This window comes from Camelus dromedarius, chromosome 7 (genome assembly GCF_036321535.1).
Source record: "Camelus dromedarius isolate mCamDro1 chromosome 7, mCamDro1.pat, whole genome shotgun sequence".
Taxonomy (NCBI): domain Eukaryota; kingdom Metazoa; phylum Chordata; class Mammalia; order Artiodactyla; family Camelidae; genus Camelus; species Camelus dromedarius.
This window is the reverse complement of record NC_087442.1, coordinates 61,120,719-61,142,663: the sequence shown is the minus strand read 5'-3', so window position 1 is coordinate 61,142,663 and position 21,945 is coordinate 61,120,719. Positions and strand designations below refer to the sequence as shown.

Sequence of the window (21,945 nt, the reverse complement as noted above, 5' to 3'; positions counted from 1 at the left end):
ATTTATAAACTTCAAAAAAAATTATTTTCTATGGCTACATATATGTGTATATTAATATTTTAAACAGTCTGGAGAAAAGCATCACCAAACAATGGATTGCCTGGTTGTGTAAGGTCTGCAGCTAAGAATGGTTTTTAAAATTTTTAATGGTTGAAGAAGAAATTTGAAGAAGAAAAATAATTTGAAACACATGAAAATTATATGAAATTCTAATTTCATTATGCATAAAGTTTTATTAGAATACAGTCACAATGCAGTCTCTTCTGCATACAAACACACACACACACAATGGAATAGTATTCAGCCATTAAAAAAGAATGAAATACTGCCATTTGTAGCAATATGGATGGACCTAGAGATTATCATATTAAGTGAAGTAAGCTGGACAGAGAAAGACAAATTTCTTATGATATCACTTATACGTGGACTCTAAAAAATGACACAAATGAACTTATTTACAACAGACTCACAGATATAGAAAACAAACATGGTTACCAAAGGGGAAAGGTGAGGGGAGGGATAAATTAGGAGTTTGGGATTAGCAGATACAAACTACTATATATAAAATAAACAACAAAGTCCTACTGTATAGCACAGAGAACTATATTCAATATCTTATAATAACCTATAATGAAAAATAATAATAAATATGTAACTGAATCACTATGCTGTACACCAGAAACTCCAGAAACTAACACAACATTGTAAATCAATATATTTCAATATAAAAATACCGTCATGATCATTTGATTAGATCTGTCAATGGAGAAATTTAATGATGCTTTAAATTTAAATGTAGCCAGATGCTTTCACGCTACAATGGCAAAGTTGAGTAGCTAGTATAGAGACAGTAAATACAACCTTAGAAAGTTCCATTAATTAATTTAATTAGTATTTAACTAATAGAAAATATACACCAAAAATATTTACTATCTGGCCCTGTTGCAGAAAAAGTTTGTCAACCCCAAGGAATAAACAGGAGCTAATTACAGCGGTCAAAGAGAGAAACTATTAATTCAAAATACCTAGGTTCAAGGTTGCTTCAGCTGTGACTTGACTCAGTTTACACTGCCATCAGGATCCATCTCTTGGCTCCGCTCCTCCCAGGCTATTTCCACACTCAGACCCACCTAGCTCCACAGATGCCTGAACAATAATAAACAGGTATAACAAACAGTGACAGCAGACCAATTCACCTTGTCTGTAACATGCACTGGACTTTCGCACATTTGCTTTTCCTTGAAATAACGTGTTCAGTTCCCCCATTTCTCTCTTGTCATTCCTTAGCTAAAAAATATTTAAGTGACTGTAGAAAAATTCTAACAAAGCAGGAGTTAATCTTAGAGATTTAATATCTCTAAATTTTGATAAAATTAGGGTCATCATTTTGGACCAACTTTTGGTTGGCCTTTTTGAGTTCATGAGACAAGGTTTCTGCCTTTTTTTTTCTTGTGTTTTTGATGTTACTGTCGTTGCTTACGGAGAGCAGGAATGTACAAATAGCCATGCAAAATATGCATGATCTTTTTAAAAAGTGTTAATCTTTTAAAAGGAAGAAAGAAAGAAAATAAATAATACTTTTACTTCTCTTTCCTTCAGGAATTGTTGTTTTCCACCTGGGATGTTCTCCACAATTTCAGGCGGAATTGGTTTTAGTTCTATTCCCACAACATTTAACTCTTAGACCAGTATGTGACTGAGCAGCTTCCACTTTAATTGATTTAAATTGCACACATAATTCTGATGGAATTATTCATTGTAAAGTGTACCTTTGGGCCTTCCAGAATGCTGCCTTTTTTCTATGAATCCATTGCATTAATTTACCTGCAAATTCTCCCTTTCTCTAGAGGCTTCTCCTGGTTATGTAAATACTTTTGTACAGACTTCTCATAACAAACTGTTCCAAAACACTGTTCTCTCATTTTTTCCCTTGCTTAGCTTGGACATAGACTTTTGGAAGCTTCACAGTTGCAGTTTTTAACGATTTTTTCCTGATAAATCGGAGATATTTGTCATATATCTGATTCATTAATAGACTGTTGTAATAAACACTAAAATGTGGATACAGAATTCTATCCCTAAAAAAAAGATCCAAATTTCACTTCCAACACAGTTTAATCTTAGTTTTGAAGGTGTGTTAGTAATCGATACATGTTTTCCATGATAATTTTACCCTGGTTTATTCTACTATAGACTAGTTAAAATAACAGTGAAATTGGTGAATGTAGAAAGAGTTGTAATGGCAACACAATTTCATTATTTTAATTCTGTGTGTGATAACAGTATCTTGTCACTAGCAAGTGTTTCTAAGATGCTTGAATTGTGACCTTATAGCAGCCTTGTAAATAGGCTAACTATGTGGAGACCAGCAAATACTCCCAACCTATCAGTCCATATAGCTCAATTTACTATTGCAACATCCTCAAATTATTTGTTCCCATGGTTCTGTCCATCGTAGACTGTGTTTGCAAAGGACAGGGATTTGCTTGAAATACAACAGATATTCAATTAATATTTGAGGAGAGAGGGGAGGAATAAAGGAGGGAAGGGAGAGAAGAATCCAGGGCAGGTGCACATATATAACTGTGAATATAAGACTCAGAAAACAATTAAAGAATAATCATTTTGCAGATATTGCAGCTGGCCTGGCTTAAGTTCAAAAGCTTATATACATGTGTAGGGAGGACCAGCTTTTGGTGCCTCACTTCACAGCAGCCACCCTGAGTCTTGTAGGCTGAGGCACTTTCCGGGCAAGCAGGAAGTAGCGGGGGAAGTGGCTTCTTGCTTTTAACTGGTAGCAGCTGTGCAGTAGCAGCCCTGCCCACACCTCCGCTATTTTGTTGACCCTTGATGTTTAGTTTGACTCCACTTCTCCTGGCTGGTGGGGAAGGAAGGGAGAGGACAGCTTGACTCTTTCCCTCCTGCTGCTATTCCAGCCTTCCTCCCTCCTTCTTGTTTTTCCTTCTTTCCTTCCTGCTTTTTTTCATCAAAGATAAAAGTTCTTGAAAAAGGCTCAGGACATAAAGTTCTAACTTATATGTTAAATATATGGACTACATTTTCAAAAACTGTTAATTTGGTTCAGATTACAGAATTACCATGATTTTATACATAGTTAATCAGGCTTGAATACTTACGATCAATTGATTTCAGCAATTTCTGATCCCCAAAGAAAACATCACACGTAATCAGTTATGCTTAGTAGAATGGACCTGGACTAAGTAAAGAGAAAACTGTGTAAAGCAGTGAACTGTCCTCATACTATCTTCTGATCTACATTGGATTATATCTTGAAATATTAATATTCTGGCTAGCAATGTGGTATAACTCATACAGGCTGAATTGAATACGGGTGAGTTTTATTAAGGAGCTGAATGATTTGCAGCAAATAAACAGTGTTATAAATGTTGGTGTTTATTCCTGGGACAGATGTAATCATCAGGAAGAGATAAAGCCAACATGTGTATTAGGAAGGAGGTAGTTTGAGCTATTGCTGCGTAGTGGCTGTATTTAATTTACTTAATATTATGGTATCATATTCTTAAAATATATAAAAGAAAATGCTCATGATCCTAACCTTTACTGGTCTGAACAAAACCTGCATGTTAAATGTGTTACCTTACTGTCTGTCATAAAGAAAACTCAGGATAATTCTCCCCATATGGTGCTGTGCATTTAATTCTCTTTAACAGAGCCACCTGAGTACATGTAAAGTCAGGGATGGAAATGAAAGCTATTGACTTTGATGGCACTATTCCTGAATCATTTATCACTGCCAATACTCCACAGACGACTGGGACCCCAATCCTATTGATTAGTTATTACATTCTGAACCTGCTACCTTATTTCTAGCATGCAATAAAATGAACTCAGTATCTGTAACTTTCATATTAGTTGTCTTCTCGGTTGGTAAATGGTTATAGTTAATGTTTACTATGTACAGTGATGATTGTAATAAGTCAGAGCCACACATCTTTTGCTCCAATTTTCTTACCATCCATAGACCTTTGCTTCTCTACCTGGGGACCTCAAAATGCTGGAAGAGTGCTTTCACTTTCTCAGTTGATAGCTGACTACCAACTTTGCCCTACACCTACACCCACAACCCTCTCCAGAAATCTATTCAGAGCCTAGGTCCACCTTGACCATCTTTATCTATAAGATAACTTCTGTAACATAGAACTGATGGGAATATAAGGGCTAGCAGTCACATTTTAACAGTTTAACATCGGAATGAATGATCTAGAGAGTGTTATCTCAGATAAAAATGCTAATCCTAGCCAAACTTGTCATGAAAAAGATGGTGTTTTGTCAAACTGTTTTCTCTCTGTTATCCTGTCTTCTATTTTTGATCTCAAAAACTTAGAAATTTTCCACAGGAAAAAAAGAGTAATTTTTAAGATCCCCTCTCCGACTAGGAACAAGTTGTTTGCCCAAATTTAACGTTCATAAGTCTTTTAGCTTTAAATCATCCCTGCGATCCTGCCAACAGTCAAAGGACAGATAATTGAGAAGGTTCAAATTTTAAGTTGCTGCAAATACACAAAAGGATTCTATTTCTGATAACCAGAAACTAGTGGGGTTGTTAGTGTCACCCATAATTTGGTAATTTAGATGTCTATCTAAGTCATTAATTCTGACACAATAGCCTCAATCTGAAGGAAAGTTTTCTTTTTGTTGCAAGTTAAAAATGCTACCTAGTGGCATGCCAGGATCTCTGAGCTATATGTTGGATGTAGGCTGTAATTTATTCTTTTAGGGGCTGACAAAAAATTAAATATCATCTTCTTCTGTATCTGTTACACATTTTAAACACATACTAATTGAACTCAGTGGTTACTAAACATCACAGAAATATTTACTGTGTTTAGCCACTTGGGGGATTGCTGGGGGCAGTGAGTTGAGGATAAACCCTTAAGTCTGGGAGTCAGAGAATTAATTACCTGTTTGCCTCAAAAGTATATGGAATAAATAATGGTGGGGTTATTATACTGTCTCTAAGTAATTTTGTTTTCTGATTGACAGGTATATGATAAAGAGGGAATTAAAATCCAAGGAGAAACAGAAGAAAAGTATGTAGAAAACGCTATTTCCCCAGGCTCACTATATTGTCTTGTAAAGAAAGATGGGTCTGACTGCCAGTAACAGTCTTAAACAAAATAATCAAACAAGTGAGACTGAAGAAATAGCCTTCTCACATCAGCGCGAGACTATTAGGTAATACGGGAAAATTTAGCTAATGATAATTATGATGATGCCAGCAGCTACTTATTAAATGCTTATTCCATGCCAGGCACTACTAACTTCTATCATCTGGAAAATAACTTTATTGGTAAATTAGTCTCCACCATTGTTTTCCTTCCTCATCTCTATTTAACCAGTGCAGATATTGAGATATATAGAATTGATCCAGGCCACTCGGAGCTAGTATTTGAAACAGTCATTTTGACTTGTATGTCCATATTCCTCTACTTTGATATACTGTTTCTATAGAAAGACATTGAGTGCAAGTAGCAAGAACAAAAAACTATCAAGCAAAAACCCTTTAACCATACGAGCAAATCAAACTGAAAATGGTATTCTTGAGCCTGATCAATCACTTCATTTCGAATAGTTGTAAGGTGTTTTCAAAATCCAGTTCCAATTTATCACTATTAGGCGTAATCTGACAGAGGTCCTGTAACCAGTGAAGGGAATTCCCAAGGAGCAGCTCCAAAGGTGTTTTAAGCATTTGTAGACATGCACCCCTAAACTGACACTTTTGGGGACAAATGTGCTGGGCTGATTGTTTACACCTAATATATTGGTTTAAAAATCAATCATACTGTCTTATCGATATGACTTTTAGAGAATTTGCATATAAAAACACCAAGGAAAAGCTACACTATACATTTAAAAGTAAACTATAAATGCACTAAAAGTGTAAATATGAAAAGTAAAAGCCAAAAGAAGAAAATATAGGTAAAACCTACTAGAATAAAATCTTTGGGGTAATGGTTTAGAGAATCACTGCTTTAAAAAAGATTAAATTAACCCCCCCCAACAAGCATATGGAGGTTAGGAATTGATAAGTTGGATTACATTAATATAAACTATTTATTTATTCTTTTAATATTTAAAAACCCTCGATAAGGTTACTTGATCTGTCTTTACACTGTCACTTCCGACCACACTCTCGTGGCCAAAGCAAGTCATGTGGCAGGAAGCGCACATCAAGTGGGAGGAGCTGTCAAGTTACAAGCAAAAGGGTGTGGACACAAGGAGGAGCAGAGAACTGGGGTCCATAATTCCATTTACCACAATGCCTTATGCCCTAGCTACCCTGCTTCCTGATACACATCTCAGAGCAACTCCCCCACATGTCTACAAGGAAATGAGTATAAAACTACTAGTTGCAGCATTGTTTATGAGAGTAAAAGTAGGCAGCTTAGGAATCCCATACAAAAGGGATGTGAACAACTAAAATATGGTATATGCCATCAATGGAATACAAGGCAGTAGTCAGCAGTACTTAATTAGATTTAAATATAGCAACATGAGCAGATCCCCGTAACTTAATATTGATTTAAAAAGCAATAAGCAGTATGGAATTTGTTGTACAGCGTCAGTTATTGTAAACTCCATTTACATAATAACACTGTATATTTTTTAAAGGTACACATATATCTGTCAAAGACATTCATTAAAGAAAAAGAGAGAGAAAGTGCCAAAGAGGAAGCAAGGAATAGAAATGAGTATGGGGAATTAAGGGAGAAGAAAAAATAATAATGTAAAACAAAAATGGGGGCTTTACAATAGACTAACAATTTAATCAAATCAATTTGTGCCCCTGTGAATTTTAAACAAACATTTTTATAAAAACACACCCCAAAGAAGGGACTAAAATGAGCACAGTATATTCAGAAGATTTGTAAACCAACCAAGATTTAAGCTGAGTTTTGGATTTACAGAGGCTCTGGTTTGAGAAAGGATGTTCCAGGAGAAGCATGTCATGATCGAGGCAGGGATGGGAGAAGGAAGTGTGAAAACTGTACTGGGCTTCTTCGAGCAGAAATTTAACGAAAGCTTGACAGGGTGTGACAATGGATGAAAGCACAAGGCAGAGTTCCTTGTAATCTGACACTGGGGCTTTTATTTTGATCTTCCCATAGCTTTGGAGGCCTTTGGGAGAACCCGGGGACAGTTAAGCAGAGCCTGATAAAAAACAAGCCCTTTTGGGGAGGAGTTTTTGAACAACCATGTGCCACTTCATTTCCTTCAGAAATCACCGCTATCAGAGGTTCTATGACACTTTATTGGCCTCAGACACTGATATTAAGAGAAGTTTTCCAAGAGTATTGGGAATTATTCTTCCCCTGAAATATTTAAAACAAACAAACAAACAAACAACAACGAAACAAAACAAAGCAAACCCTTTGGTTACTGTGGCAATGACCAATATCAACTATTCAACCCACGCTGAGAGAATTTATTAAGAGGACAGCAGTTAGAGACAGACCTTACAGGGTTCTCTGTTTCATCATCACTTAGAACATCCCCTCAAATTATTAACACCTTTTCTTTAAATTACAACTTTCCTCAACTGGAAAAATATCTTTTTTTTTTTTTTTAAAGTACTTTTAGTCATTTTGAAGAGACTAAACTGGCATGGAAAATGTTGAAGGGTAATTGACAGTACATATTGTTTTCAAATGTCAGTATTTTAAAACTCAAAAATTTCACCCTCAGGAGCTTTTTAATTCTAATTTCTAAAGAAATAATTAAATATACACAAAAACATATTGCATAAAAATGTTCACCATAATGTGATTATAATAGCAAAAAATTTTAAAAAAATAGCTAAATGAGCAAGAACAAAAAATTAGAAGAATTAGGCACTTTTGTTTGATCAAATGCTATTAAGTTATGAAAAAATTAAAGTATTTAATAACATGGGAGAAACACTCCAAATATATTGGTATGTGAAAAAGGTATATATAATAAACTTTTGTATATATACCAAAGTTGAACAGAATACATTTAAATATTAACAATGTTTATCTCTGAATGTGAGACTACATGCAAAATAATTTCTTGTTTCTTTCTTTTCCAAATTCTCTTATGTGACTGCTGCTTTTATAAAACAAAATAAATAACATATAAAACTGTATTGAATAAATAAGTTAAATACTATTGAAACTGGTAACTTAAATAATTCATAGTCATTCTTTTTGTTTGTTAAAATATATGTTTTAATTCCTCCAGGCAATCTTTAAGAATAGAAAATTTAGATATACACTCACCCGTATTTTGGAAATTATCCAGGAATATTCAAGGTACATATGCTATACAGATATGAAGGATTTGATGGAAAGGAAATGGCCAAATTAAAAGTGAATTTTACACCCTCAATGAATTAAAGAAAGTTGAAAAGGCAACAAAAGCTATGTTTTTGCAAAGCATAGCCAAGTACAATTTTCAAAAGATATTTATTGTAGTTCACACATCAAGTCTCAGGATAGACTTACACACCAATTCACTGCTCACGGTAGCCAGGGCACTGCTCAAGCGCCAGGCATGTGTGGTGGTATTTTTAATAATAGGTAACAAAATGAAGAGGCAACTCTCTCCGAAAAGAGCAGAATTTAAAGAAATAAATAAAAGCTATCAAGGTGATGAAAACAACCTATTAAATGCTGGTCACCTTCTATTTTCTCTTCTTATATCTCTCCTGGAGTTTTTTAACAAAGTATCCCCAACAACTGGTAATATTACATTCAGCCATGTCACCACCTACAGGATTTCTGGCGAGTAGGGATTAGAAAGAACATATTTTCATTTACAGGAACCAATCCTTTAATCCTCAAAATAGAAAAATGAGCCACAAAGTATGACAGATCCAAAACACAAACAGAGTGTTGACTTTTCTTGCTTAGATGATAAACAGCAGCGATCATCTAGCTTGATTTCAAGAGATAGTACTGTGAAGCTCAAAACTGCCATTGGATCATGAAGATGCTCACAAAGGAATAAATGCAATCCTGCAGATTCTTTCCCTTGCCTTTAGTGTTCCTGAGGTCAAATGTGTGTGTCCCCGGGTTCCTCAGAGTATATGAAAATGAAAGAGAACTTATTCCCACGGTTTGCTCCATCAACACTATCTGTCTGCTATCTCTGAGACAGAGTGCGCACTGTGTTGCTTCTTTGAAGTTTCAGGAAGTGATCTCACGTCGAGATGCCAACAGATTAGACAAATATTCCCGGTCCCCAAACAAAAGGAATAACGTCTCTCCTCACTTGGAAATTACCAGCCAGGAATCATGTGAAAATGGTTGGATTCCTTCATGATGTCGGAAGACACTAAAAACAAAATCATTACCCATGATGGGAGTATTTGAGTTGTATTTTCACACAGCTTCCCCAAATTGCAAGACTTCTGCTGCCAAAGAAGAAATACCTATGAATTTACCAGGGACTCAGAGTCTGGGAACGCACAAATGATCCCAGCAAACACTTAGGTTGGTGTTTCAAGTAAGTACCAAGTCAGACTATAAGGTGTAAAGAAAATCTTACATCATAGAGGCAATAAAAAAAATCATATGGAAACTTCATAACTATTAGATGGGTCAGGACTGACTCTGAGGTCTAGAAGCCAAATGAGAGTCAGAAAGAAACTGGTTTTTCTTTTCTTGAGGCTGGAATCAAGATACTTGTGTGAGTACAGTACATCTCCTCTGAAATGCCATCCTCATTTTTTTTTTAACATTGCCTTGGCATACTTTCACCTTTTATTTCTATAATTAAGTCTGACTATCATCCAATGTAGAGAAGCTGAAATGGATTAAGTTTTGACAAACAGGCAGCTGGAGGAGGAAGAGAAGACTTGCCCTGAACAAGAAAAATAATCAAAGGCAAAGAGGATGGAACAGAATCTGTTTTCTCTCTCCAGTGGAAACAGATAAAGAGAAGAGAGTTTAACTGGCAAATGGAAGACTGAATTCAGACATTCTGAAGATCTTACAGGTTTGCCAGCTACTAATAAGCACCACCTTTTAGTAAGAGCTAAATGCATCATAGATATGAATCTCAACATCACAAACTTGATTGTGCAGAAAATGTGATTTTCTCTATAGTCGTAATTGTCAGATCTCTGATCTGAGCTCCCAGCCTGCCTCATATAAGCAAGTTAATAGTGTCGTTTTTGATTTTTTTCCCCTTTTCAGCACAGTGATTTTTCTGGGTCCGTTCCTCCCTAGAGGGTCAGAAACTGCACAGTTTAATCTTCCTCTCAGGTTTCTTCTTTTTTCTGTTACCCAAAAGCCTGCGGGGACAAGACCAGTGAAGACTGGCCTGCTCTGCGCCTTTCCATCGGTCCACAGAAGTCCTCCCCACCCTCTCGGGGCTGCCTTGGTCTTCAGCCTCCTAGGAGTTCTCCAATCCTCGACCTGGCTCTCTACCCCACAGTCCATTTACAATGTCCCCGGATTCAAGAAACTGAAGCTGAAACACTTAGCTGGCCCTGGAAAATTTCCTGAACTCCTCTCAATTCATGCCTTTTAAAAGTCCAAGCAGTTACCTGAATCTAATTTGTATTCAAATACCACCCATTCTTCAAAGCCCCAGATATTTCTCCCTGATCCTCTCAATCAGAAGGAAATTTTCTTTTCTGAACTCACGGTCTGCCCCTCTCCTACGGCCTTTCTCACCTTCTGCTGCCACAAACTTTGAGATGGCAGGTACTTCTACAGGTGGAACCCTCGTTGATGGTGGGCATCTGTGTGACTGGGGTCGTGCCTACTGTGACTGACTCTCAGCTAAGTCCTGCTGGGTGTTGGGCATTTTTAATACTGTCCCTGCCTTCTGCCCTAGATTACGATAAATTATATCCAAGCTTTCCTACTGTAAACTCCCCAAGAAAAATGTTTCAATTTGATAGTCCATTCAATGCCTTGCACATAGCAGGCAATCCAAAACATTTATTAAATGAATCCTCAGATAAAACTAGACTAGGCCACAACATTTTCAATGGTATAAGAATGAAAAACGCAAGATGTATCATTCATCATTGGCATATAAATACAATTTACTTGCCAGCATTACTCTCTTCTCTCCACTCCTTAATGCCTACATAAAGTCTCATAATTTTTAATTTGAGAAAAGAATGAGTGGGGTACTTTGGTTTTAATTTGTGGAGATAAAAAGAAAATAAAATTATTCAAACTTTGCTCTTCTACCACCAACACTTAGTAATAACACTGTCATCATATAGAGCATATTTAAAAGGCATTTGAGAAATCCATCTTTTCCCTGATTTAAAATTATGTTTTAATTCTGATTCCTTCTTAGGAGGATTAACACTCAGCAGTCACTTTTGTGCTCCTTGATTACCCTGATATAAAAAGAGAAACAGTAAAGACCATAGAAGAGTATTTACAATGCACAAAGACCAGATCCTTAGACCTTCATAAAATCCTAGATTATTGTACAGCATCATTGCACAAAGAATTGGCTTTTGTTTCTGAACCATTAAGTGAAAACAAAATGAAATAAAAATGAGTCAGATCTGCCCTATTGTAGATACTGAAAAACAATTTTTCTTATCACTTTAGAAGACTTAGTTTGTGAGAACAGAGAACAGTAAAAAGCTCTTGAGATACAGATGATGGTGGAGGGCTTTGCCTACCTCCTAGCTGAAGGACTAGTGTTTACACCAGCTTTCCAGAACACGAATTCAATTTCCTGTCTTCACAAAGTTATAGATGAATATCTGAGGTACCCATGAAATCATCTGCAAACTGTTGAAACTATGAATGTTAAATGCACAAAAACCAGAGACCTGCTGTGCAGGCTGTCACCAGCTCGACACTGACTTTTGGCATTCTTCATGTTTAAGTGGTTATTGCTACTACTACCACTCCTGTCCCTCCACGAACCCAAACTCCTGAAGGAACTGCCACCCCCACTGCCATCCTTAGGCTCCTGGAGTCTTGTGTTCAAAAGAGTTCAGCACTTGGAGTTTAGGATCTGATAAGATTCAGAGAGCTCAGTGTCCAGAAGGGGCTGGGCTCTAGGTTCAAGTTCATAGTCATGATTCTCAGGGCATGAACCACAGTCAACATGCAGATTTCTGTTTCTAATACCCAACCTACTGAACTAGACTCTCTAGTCGGTCAGCCTGGGGATTAGCATTTAACTCACTACTCACGTGAATTTTTTTTTTAATTAAAAAAACATTGCCACGTTAGAGGTACCATGTAAACTTCAGATTGCCTACAGTCCCAGAAAAAATAGCTCCCAACATAAATAGCCTTACTGACAACTGCAGTCAAGAAACCAAGGTTACCTTCCCAGGTAGTGCCTCAACCTGGGTAAAAAAAGTTCATGACATTTTTAAACCTACACATAGGGCAAAATTAACTTTTAACTAATCTCAATACAACAAACCAACTTCTTGAAGGAATATTTAAATGATTCCTTTGTTTCTCAAAAATCCCACACAAAGAAGCCCATCCAGCTATTATTGTTAGATTAGAACTCCCTAAATCAGGATGACCCAAGTGAATATGTAACCATCATGGGGCCTGAGAGGGGGCTGCCTTTGCCCTAGTCTGTCAAACCAAATTTCTTCAGATAACTTCTACACAAGTAGTACCTCTGCAGTGAACATTCCAGCTTTATTCACCGTCAGGACCCTTGAACAATAATTGTACTAAAAACATATACATATACTCTCATCCAAAACGAAATAGAAGAGGCTACTGTTTTTCACTTAGAGCTGAAAGATTCTATTTTAGAGAGGAAACGAAACCTTTTGTTTTTCAAATAGCATATTGTAAACATTACTGAGAGCAGTTCCTTACCCAGTTCTGTGCAACTAACAGTTTCTTCAAGTTGGTTAGGTGATTGCTAGCAATTAGTAAGGTTAACATTGTTTTTATTGATCAGCCTGGCAGCAGCAATTGGCAACATTAATATAATTGCTTTATTTCTCAGAAAACCTTGGCCTAAGAACCCAGCAGTATTGGGAAACAGTTGGGAGATAAAGAAAAAAAGACTATATGCTTTAGATTGGACTTAACATTCTGCCAGGGCTTTGCTAACTGAATTAGGGGCTAAGAATTCCTTCCCTTTGGTGCTAAGAACTTATTTTTCTGTGCGTCCCCTTTCCTCAGCATGACAATGAATTTCCACAGGAGACAGAGAAGAGGTGGGTCTTTGATCTGAGCTAGGACCCTACATTACAATCACCACAAGCTAATAAAGAAAGAGCTCATCACCAGAATTTGAAAATTCAGCTTAGCGCATAGGTTTAACATTGTTTTCTGATGAAATCAGAGGCCTGAAGGGAAGGGAGGACACGTTTGCTCTGCTTTCTATGTCTCTAAGGTTCTGATGAAGTTGCATGTGTCCTCTCCTAGCTGTACTTCAGATATGAAATTAATACTCAGGCCCCAGAATGATTCTGGGTCTGACTACATTGTTATTCCCTTAAGTCATGCTTATTCAAGGGTTGCTAGAAAGAAAAGGCAAAACCTGAAGACCGAGTCCTTCTTGTGACCCAAGTTCTTGTAGTTCTTCACCAGAGTTCCAGTCATTTCTCTGGGAATTCAACAGAAACCTTCAGTCATTTGTTACACTTGACCTGCTCCTGCAAAATAACGAGTTCATTACTGTACCCAACCTGTCCTTCAAAATGACTAAGTTAAAGCCTCATAATTGCCAAAGCTGTTCAAAATTTTAAAAATAATTTTTCTTCTAGTTAAAATGATTGGGAAAATTACAATAGGTTTTGTTTGGATATTTGTTCAGGGAGTTATAACTCTTCTAAAAGAGGTTCAAATAAATGTTTCAAGCTGCTTGCAATACACACAAAATTGTAGATCCTTTTCATGAGAATGACCACTTACTGGGCATTCTTTGTTTCAAATACCTTATCTTCAATTCTTACAACAATCTGGCAAATTAAAGCCCAATTTGATAGATGAGGAAATGAACAGAAGAAATGATTACCACAAGGTCAGGGAGGTAATCAGGGGCAAAATCCAGATTGATCTGGTTCCAAAGCCTATGTCTTTCCTGCTACAGCAGACTTCCTCTTGGTGGAAACCCTTAGGTTTCATTTAACTTTCAAGTGTACAAAGGTGTAACTGTTCCCTTTATTACACTTTCACTGTTGGAGATTTGGGGTCACTGCTGTCGCTGGTAGTATCACAAAGAAAAATAGTATTGTGGTTAATTTTCAGTACCACGCCAGCCTCGCTGAGTCTGAATCTTGGCTCTGACACTTCCTGGCTGTGTGTCCTTAGGTAACTCAACTTCTCAATGCCGCTATTTCCTCCTCTTTAAAATGAAGGTAACACCCTCTCCACCTCACAGAGCTGTTGCAAGAACTAAATGAACAAATTCAGTGTTTCTCAAATGTCAACGTGCAGAAGAGTCACCTGGGAGTCTGGTCAACCTGCAGCTCCTGGTTCCCAGGGTGAGGATGGAGCCTAGATTCTGTGTACAGGATAATGTAGAACAGTAGAACAGTGGCTGACACGGAGTGATTTTTCAATGAAGATCAGCTGTAATCATCTAATGATTAGATAAGGGAAGGTCGCCTGAAGAAAACACTACTTTCAAATGAATTTTTGAGGGAATGATGGCTGAAGAGATCCCACCTTGTACAAGCCAGCCCACCGCACCAGAACTTCTAAAAGGTTTCACTACTGCATGGCTGAAGGGTCAGGGCCAGGCTACCTTCTTACTGGAAATGGCATAAATTTGAAAATGCGGTTAGGACACGGGTGGCAGTGATGTAGTCTCCTAAAGAGCCATTCATTTATTGAGTAAATACTTATTATGCATCTTCTGTTTTAACTGTCAGTGATTTGGAGTCAATTGAGCACCAAGGGTATGTCAGGCATTGAACGAGGCACAGGGAATACGTGGCCATGACATTATTTTAAAAGTTTTCCTCTGTGGAAAGTGTAGTATATACTCCTCAACACCAGTTGCAAGGTGAATGGTTTTGTTTTATAGGGAATGTCTGTCCTTCCTCAGCCACAGTGTTCTTTTCACTGTCACTTCCTACTTATTCCCTTCGGCTCCTCCATCCAATCTGTTCATTGTCACTATATCGCTCTTCTAGACAATTCCTGAGCTTGTTCACTTTCGCATCCACCCTGCACATTTTTATTGAGTGCCCAATTCATAGCTCATGTACAGTCCTTAGCACTGTGTGTGTTGGAAAAAAATAATTAACAGGCAATTAACTGTAATTAACATGATCTGCTGTGTTTTTAAAATTTTCCTATTTGCCTCAAGATAACATCTCTCTTGTTTGTACACCTAGCATATCTGCAAGCAAATAAAAGAAGATTTCTAGTCACAATAACCTAATATCCACCTTAAAATAAACACTAATAACTTTAAATCTGTATTTAAGTCTATAATATAAAGGTATTAGAAACTCATCTGAAAGAAAACTCAGTCCCCATGTCTTGACAGAAGCCTTTTTCATGAAACATACTTACGTAAACATATTTTGCACAATTCTCGCTTGTCTATCTTGTATCAGCTTCATCTTTTTGGACATCATCCCTGTATTATCCTTAGCAGGCAGTAATAATGGTTTCAGGTGTTAGAAATACCAACTTGTTAACATCATCCCTGAGATTTTCTGATTTGCTGTGGAACCTTTGGTGAGTCCAGTAGGTTTTTTGGCACATATTGTGCTAAATGCTCAAAAGAATGAAAAAGAAGGGTCCAGCTTCATTGAAGTATATTTTACAAATAAAAATTGTATGTATTCAAGGTGTACAAAGTGATGCTTCGATGTACGTGTACATTATGAAATGATCACCACAACCAAGCTAATTAACATATCTATCACCTCACAGAGTTACTGTTTTTTTGTTTGTGGTAAAACATTTACAATCAACTCTCTTAGCAGATTTCAAGTGTACAACATAGTATTATTAACTATAGTTACTATGTTGCACATTAGATCTTCAGAACTTATTCATTCTGCATAATAACCTTTGTACCCTTTGACCAATATCTCTTCATTTCCCCTACCTCCAATCCTAGGCAACCACCATTCTGCTCTTTACTTTTATGAGTTTGCTATTTTAGATCCTATGTGTAAGTGAGATCATGGGGTATTTGTCTTGCTTATTATTTATTACTATTATTTATTTCACTTACCATAATGTCCTCAAGATTCATCTATGTTGTTGCATATGGCAGGATTTCCTTCTTTTTCAAGGCTGAATAATTGTCCATTCTATATATATAGAATATTAAAACACTTTTTAAAATCCTTTTATCTGTCAGTGGATAATTAGGATTGTTTCCATATCTTGAATAATGATGAAAGGAACATGGGAGTGCAGATATCTCTTCATGATCCTGATTTCATTTCCTTTGGATATATACCCAGAAGCAGGATTGCTGGATCATAAGGTAGTTCTCTTTAATTTTTTTTGAGGCGCCTCTATACTGTTTCACTAAGGCTGAACTAATTTGCATTTCCACCAACAGCGCACAAAGATTTTCTTTTCTCCACATCCTTACCAACGCTTAGCATCTTTTGCCTTTTTAATAACAGCCGTTCTGACAGATGTGAGGTGATACCTCATTATGGTTTTGTTTTGCAGTTCCTCGATGACTGGTGAGTGAGGTTGGGCACCTTTTCATATACCTATCCATTTGTATGTCTTCCTTTGAGAACTGTCTCTTCAGGTCCTTCACCCATTTTTCAGTGAGGTGGTGGTTGTTGTTTTCTATTGAGATGTTTCAGTGCCTTATGTATTTTAGATTTTAACCCCTTATTGGATATATAGTTTGCCAATATTTTCTCCCATTCCATATGAGAGTGTAGATCTATTAAAGGTGGAACCATGGCACAGTTCTCGGGGGAAAAAAAAACACAAGAGCAAATTGTCAGTGCTTACTGGGCTTCTTCAAAGAAGGGATCTGGGCACACGGGCTTTCATTCACACATGCTTATGGCAGTGCACGCTGCCAGAATGCCGCCAGCAAGTTCCTCTCTGGAGATAAAGATGTGGGTAGAGCTGTGATGGTAGATGACAGACACAACATCTGTCTATTATTATAGAAAGAATTCTGACTCAGAACCAGGAACACCAGGATTCTCATCCTGTTTGCTATTAAATCCATGATCTCAAGAAAGTCAGTTTATTCCCCTTGGTCTAAATTTACTAATCTGTTAAACTCATGCAATGGCATGTGATTTTCATACCTCAAAGAGTGTTCTGAGTGCAAAAACAACTGATACAAAGTAGTTTAGAAAAAGTATAGATTAATTTTCACAGAAGCACCACACATTATGATCATTTTCAAAAATACCATCAAAGTTGTTGGGAGACTTTTTTCAATTTTTATCATTGACTCATTTTGCTGTCACTACTCTTAGAATCACTAACACTCGTAATGTATCAGCAGGCAATTGCTCTACTTGCTTTGATGTTCAAGCTTCTCTTTTGGGAACCAAGGGTACTAGATGGAACTTCTCTAACACATATATGTAGCAGTGAAGTCACTGGAGAAAGATCCTATGTTTTTGGTCTCACGAGTCTGCTTTATCATTGAAGTCCTGAAAGACTCTCTAAGTAGGCTAAACTAATTTAGAAAGTGTCTGGAGATAATGTCGAAGGTATAATTCATTGTGATTAATAAAGAATCTTTAGCCATAGAAAGCTTCCTCTTGATTGCTAAAAGAGTTTCAAGCTTCAAATGCAAGTTTCTTTCTTAGAAAATGAAATAGAGATAGACTTTTTGCTTCAAATTGCTTTTATACTGATGGAAAAATAAGTTTTACATTGTCCTATTTTCGTGGGGTTTTTTTTTTTTTTGGACCTTAGTGCATGTAGAAAACTCTAATTGTGTTACCTTAATCTAATAAGAGACCTTTAAAACGTGATGACTGTCACAGAGCCCGTTTCTCCAGTTCAGAGCCTTCTCTAATAATTCATCTAGTTTGGGTTCTCTGTAATTATATGGCATTTATATTCTCTTCTCAATGTACTCACATTACTTTTATGTCGCTTGCCAGAATTCTTCGGGGAAGAATAGGTTGGGCCTTTATTTCCCTCTGCTGCTTCCCTGGTAATTGTTTGAAGAGTACTGTGAAGACTTCTTTTTAATTCCTCTCACTCTGAGGTAAGCCTTTATAAGGGCGGTCATAATACAGAAAGCAGAGGCTTGTGCCGAGAATGACATTGTTTCATAAAAATGTCAGTGATTATTAATTCACAGAAGATTTGTGAGGCAAGTGGCAAGACTTGATAAGCCTCATTTCCTTGACCATATTCATTTTTTTACCCTGGAATATAAATTTTGCTAATCACTGTTTAAAATTGCATTTGCCTTTTACCCAGACACAACCATGTTCATTTTAATTAGTTCAAGTTTGCAGGACGTAAAAATGTTTTCCTATTCATCAAGATGTTACTAGAATAATAGTGTCCAGAGTCCTAGGTGTTCTAGAGAGAACAGGGTTCCCTGCAACAGGTTAAAGAGGACTTTTAAGGGCACTTTCCCAAATGCACACACCTAAGGAGTCCAAAAATGTGTAATTCCGAGGAAAATAACTTATTTTCAAACTTCTTATCACTGAAAATTCTGTAATTCTAAGAAATAATCACACTAACTTACATTGTGCTCTAAATTTGCTCAATTAAACCTCCAAGAACACAGAGTGCCTTTTAAAACAGTACTGCATCAGCCCCAGAGGCTGTTAGACTGCAAGTCATGTTTCTTCCTGGCACCAAATTCTCACAGCTCAACTTGCTTTCAAAAGCTTGGAATATCCTCTGAGGCTCCTCTGTGTATCCAAAGGTCAAGGAACTGACATTTTAATATCAGCCACATAACTTTGGAAGCAAGCAGAAAGATAAACACAGCGAGTCACTTGTCCAATCTTGACAACTAATACGGCGCGTACAACGCGAGGCCTCCCAAGTGAAAACAACAGATGCTAGTATCTGCTTAGGGTGAGAGATCCTGGCAGGTCAGAGCCAGAATCAGAATGAGCATCTTGAATTCCTTAAAAAAAAAAAAAAAAAAAAAAAAAGAGCTATCAGGCTAAGAGGATCTAAGTCCAGAAATTACATCTACCCTCAGAATTCATATCACGAACTCTGAGAATGGACAGAATTAAATGCCAGTCTTTGGAGACATTTCTCTGAGCCACAGATACTTTTGTGCCAATCAGTGCTGCAGCTGGGTTTTAAGTGGATCTCAATCAAGAGCAGAGAAGAATTTTTAGTGAAAGCTTTAAGAGGTTTACATTTAACTTAATAATAAACTTTCTTTCAAACCTTGCTGAAGTGGACGTTCAAAACATATACAAACATCAAATCCATCTTTCTAAAACAAGACTTCCTCTTCACAATAAAGAGTTTGACGCATTCATCTTTCTCTCTCTTACAGCACCAGGCAAAAACTGCTTGCCCGAAGTGGTGCAATTTGTGAAATAAATCATGCTTTTAACATTCCCTTGCTGGAAAACCCGTAACACACCCCAACCAACCCCGTGCCTATCCCACTCAAGTTGAAAGTCTCCCTCAGTCCTGTGTCCCACCACTCCCCTCCGACTGCTCTGGGACTGATTTCCTTAAAGGCATTCTTGCCACTGAGATTACGCTCCCTCTTTCCCACTATCTTCCCAGTCCTAGCCACCACCATGTACCGATGCAAGTCCCACTCTGCCCATAAACTCCCCTCCTACTGCTTAGCCCCCGAAGCTCTGTGTGTGGCTGCTTCACCCTCAGAGTCTCTCAGATTCTCATGTGGCTCTTCTCTAATTGCCAAAGGTATGTTAGGCTTCGGCACCTTTAGGGTAAGGACCGCATCTGCCCAGCTCTCTTTCCCCTCAGGTCCCAGCCTAGGATGAAGAATGAGTATGAATATCCATTTGAGTGAGTATGAATAAGGGTATGCTGGTGTCCTGAAGCACCGGATTAAGAGATTCTCGGGGAGCAGGGGCAGCCCAGTAAACCTGAAGATTCAGTTCACTTCCATTAGTTAAGAGATCAAGTTCAGATTTAGGCTCAGATCATGAGGGCTACTCCAGACTCTCTCTAAATGGAACAGATGTGTGATTTTTCTTGTAGAATTGTTAATAATTTTCAATAACATATGACCTAAACCCCACAAATTCAGTCTTTTGGGTTTATACACGTTCTGTTGATATCAGTCTCTTTCTATTTTCTTAAAAATCAGATGTGCTGATCTTAAAGAGTTAAGTGTGTTAAGAATGATCTGTACAAACATCTTTTACAATTCCTGGGGAATGTATGCAATTACTTTTGGAGACTAAGTTTGCATTGTCAAGATGGCCACATTCTATTTCAAACTGCCCTCTGGTATACCTATAACTCAAAGATCACAGCCAGAAGAAAGAAGCTTTCTTTTCCCACTGACACACTAAACTAAAATTTCTACATAGTAAGAAAGTGAGCCAGTTTTCCTCAAACCCAGAGGTTTGTGATGCGAACATCTGCTAAAGAGAGTCAACCAGACAAAATGGATCATTGTCCCCATGGATGGATGAGGGCTGATAACCTATACACACGGGGTCAATATGAAATGCAGAAAACCCCCAAAAAACAGAAAGAGTGAGGGAGAAAAGGAAAAAGTGATAAAGGACAAAAAACAACCTGCGATGTGAACTAGAAACTAGCTATAAGTTGGTGCTAATATATAACTCTACACGGGAACTTTGCCTGTCTTCGGCTAATGTAGAATAGGATTCAGTCTTCACTACAAAACTGCCCTAAGTTTTCTCAAATTGTTTCAAACTCTTGATCAGTTTTTAACTACTAATATGTGTCTGACACTATTCTAAATGCTGATATATCAGTGAATGAAAAAAAGTCTCTTTCTTCATGATATTTATATTCTAGTGAATGACCAGAATCTACATAATATGCATTAATTGAGTAACTGCTAAGTGCTAGCTTTGTATGTGTTTTCTGACTTAATCCTCAAAATAATCCTAAGAGGTAGAAATATCACTGTTCCCATTTTGCAGATGAAAAACACTGAGGTTAAGAGAGAGCTAAATCACTCCCACAGCGTCACACATCTAATAAGAGGTAGAGCTCAGATCTGAACGCACATCCTTCTGACAAACGCGCTTTAAATACCAGGGTGCTAACTTAAGTGGGCAAGAATATATTCCATTTCATACATGTTATGTGCTATAGTGAAAAGTCCAAACCAGGAAAGATTTGACTCGGTATATTAAATCACCTTTATATCATGAGTTTTATTTTAGGTAGAACTATTGGGATAGTAAATAGCAGGGTATTTGTTTTCCTGTTAAACCCTTTAAATATTAACCTAGTTTACATTTCACAGCTTCTTGCAGTGTCCCCAGTCTTCTATTAAGGGCAATATTTTGCTTGTCTGCAATTTAAAAACATTTCTAAAAAACTTCAAATGGAAGTATTCTAGTGATCAAAAAGGACTGATCAGTACTTCTCTCTGAGCTCTCTTTGGCTTCCATTGAGTTAGTTTTCACCTGTCAGCTTTCACAGGTGTCTAAGCCTTGGTCCAAGGAACCCATGGGCTGTGGTAAGTGGAGGTCTGGGCAAGGCTGGGGCTCACCACCAAGCAGGAGGCTGGCAGCTGTGGGCAGCATCATTTCAGCAGTTTCCAGAAATGTGTGCTGTTCTGCAGGATGCTGGGATTCCTTTACAGGGACAAGTGGTAGCTGCCTGAGAAGTGTTAATGAGAATTTTGCAAGGGGGTGGGGGAGGCCAAACCTCAGCGCCTTTTTAACTCTCAGCTCCTGGGACCCACTTATAGTTTCTGGAAACCCTCTGGGAAAATGAAAGACAGAGAAAACCAGACGAGAAGACCTGCTGTGGACCTGCAGCTTAGAAAGCCTTGTGCTACAGCACAAGGAAAACAGTATGCATGTCTCTGCCCCTGAGGATTTTATATTCTAAA

The 21,945-nt window shown here is 37.5% G+C and overlaps 1 long non-coding RNA gene across 1 annotated transcript in view; it reads right to left on the bottom strand.

Annotated features, from left to right (window-relative positions):
• Window positions 1–840: 840 nt before the first annotated feature.
• LOC105088733 (uncharacterized) overlaps window positions 841–21,945 on the bottom strand; it is a 155,807-nt gene continuing 134,702 nt past the window's right edge. The window contains exons 3-4 of the long non-coding RNA XR_010381694.1: window positions 3,138–3,217; window positions 841–1,146 (exon numbers count right to left, since the gene is read on the bottom strand). This is a non-coding gene — a long non-coding RNA (uncharacterized LOC105088733). The remainder of the gene's footprint in view (window positions 1,147–3,137; window positions 3,218–21,945) is intronic.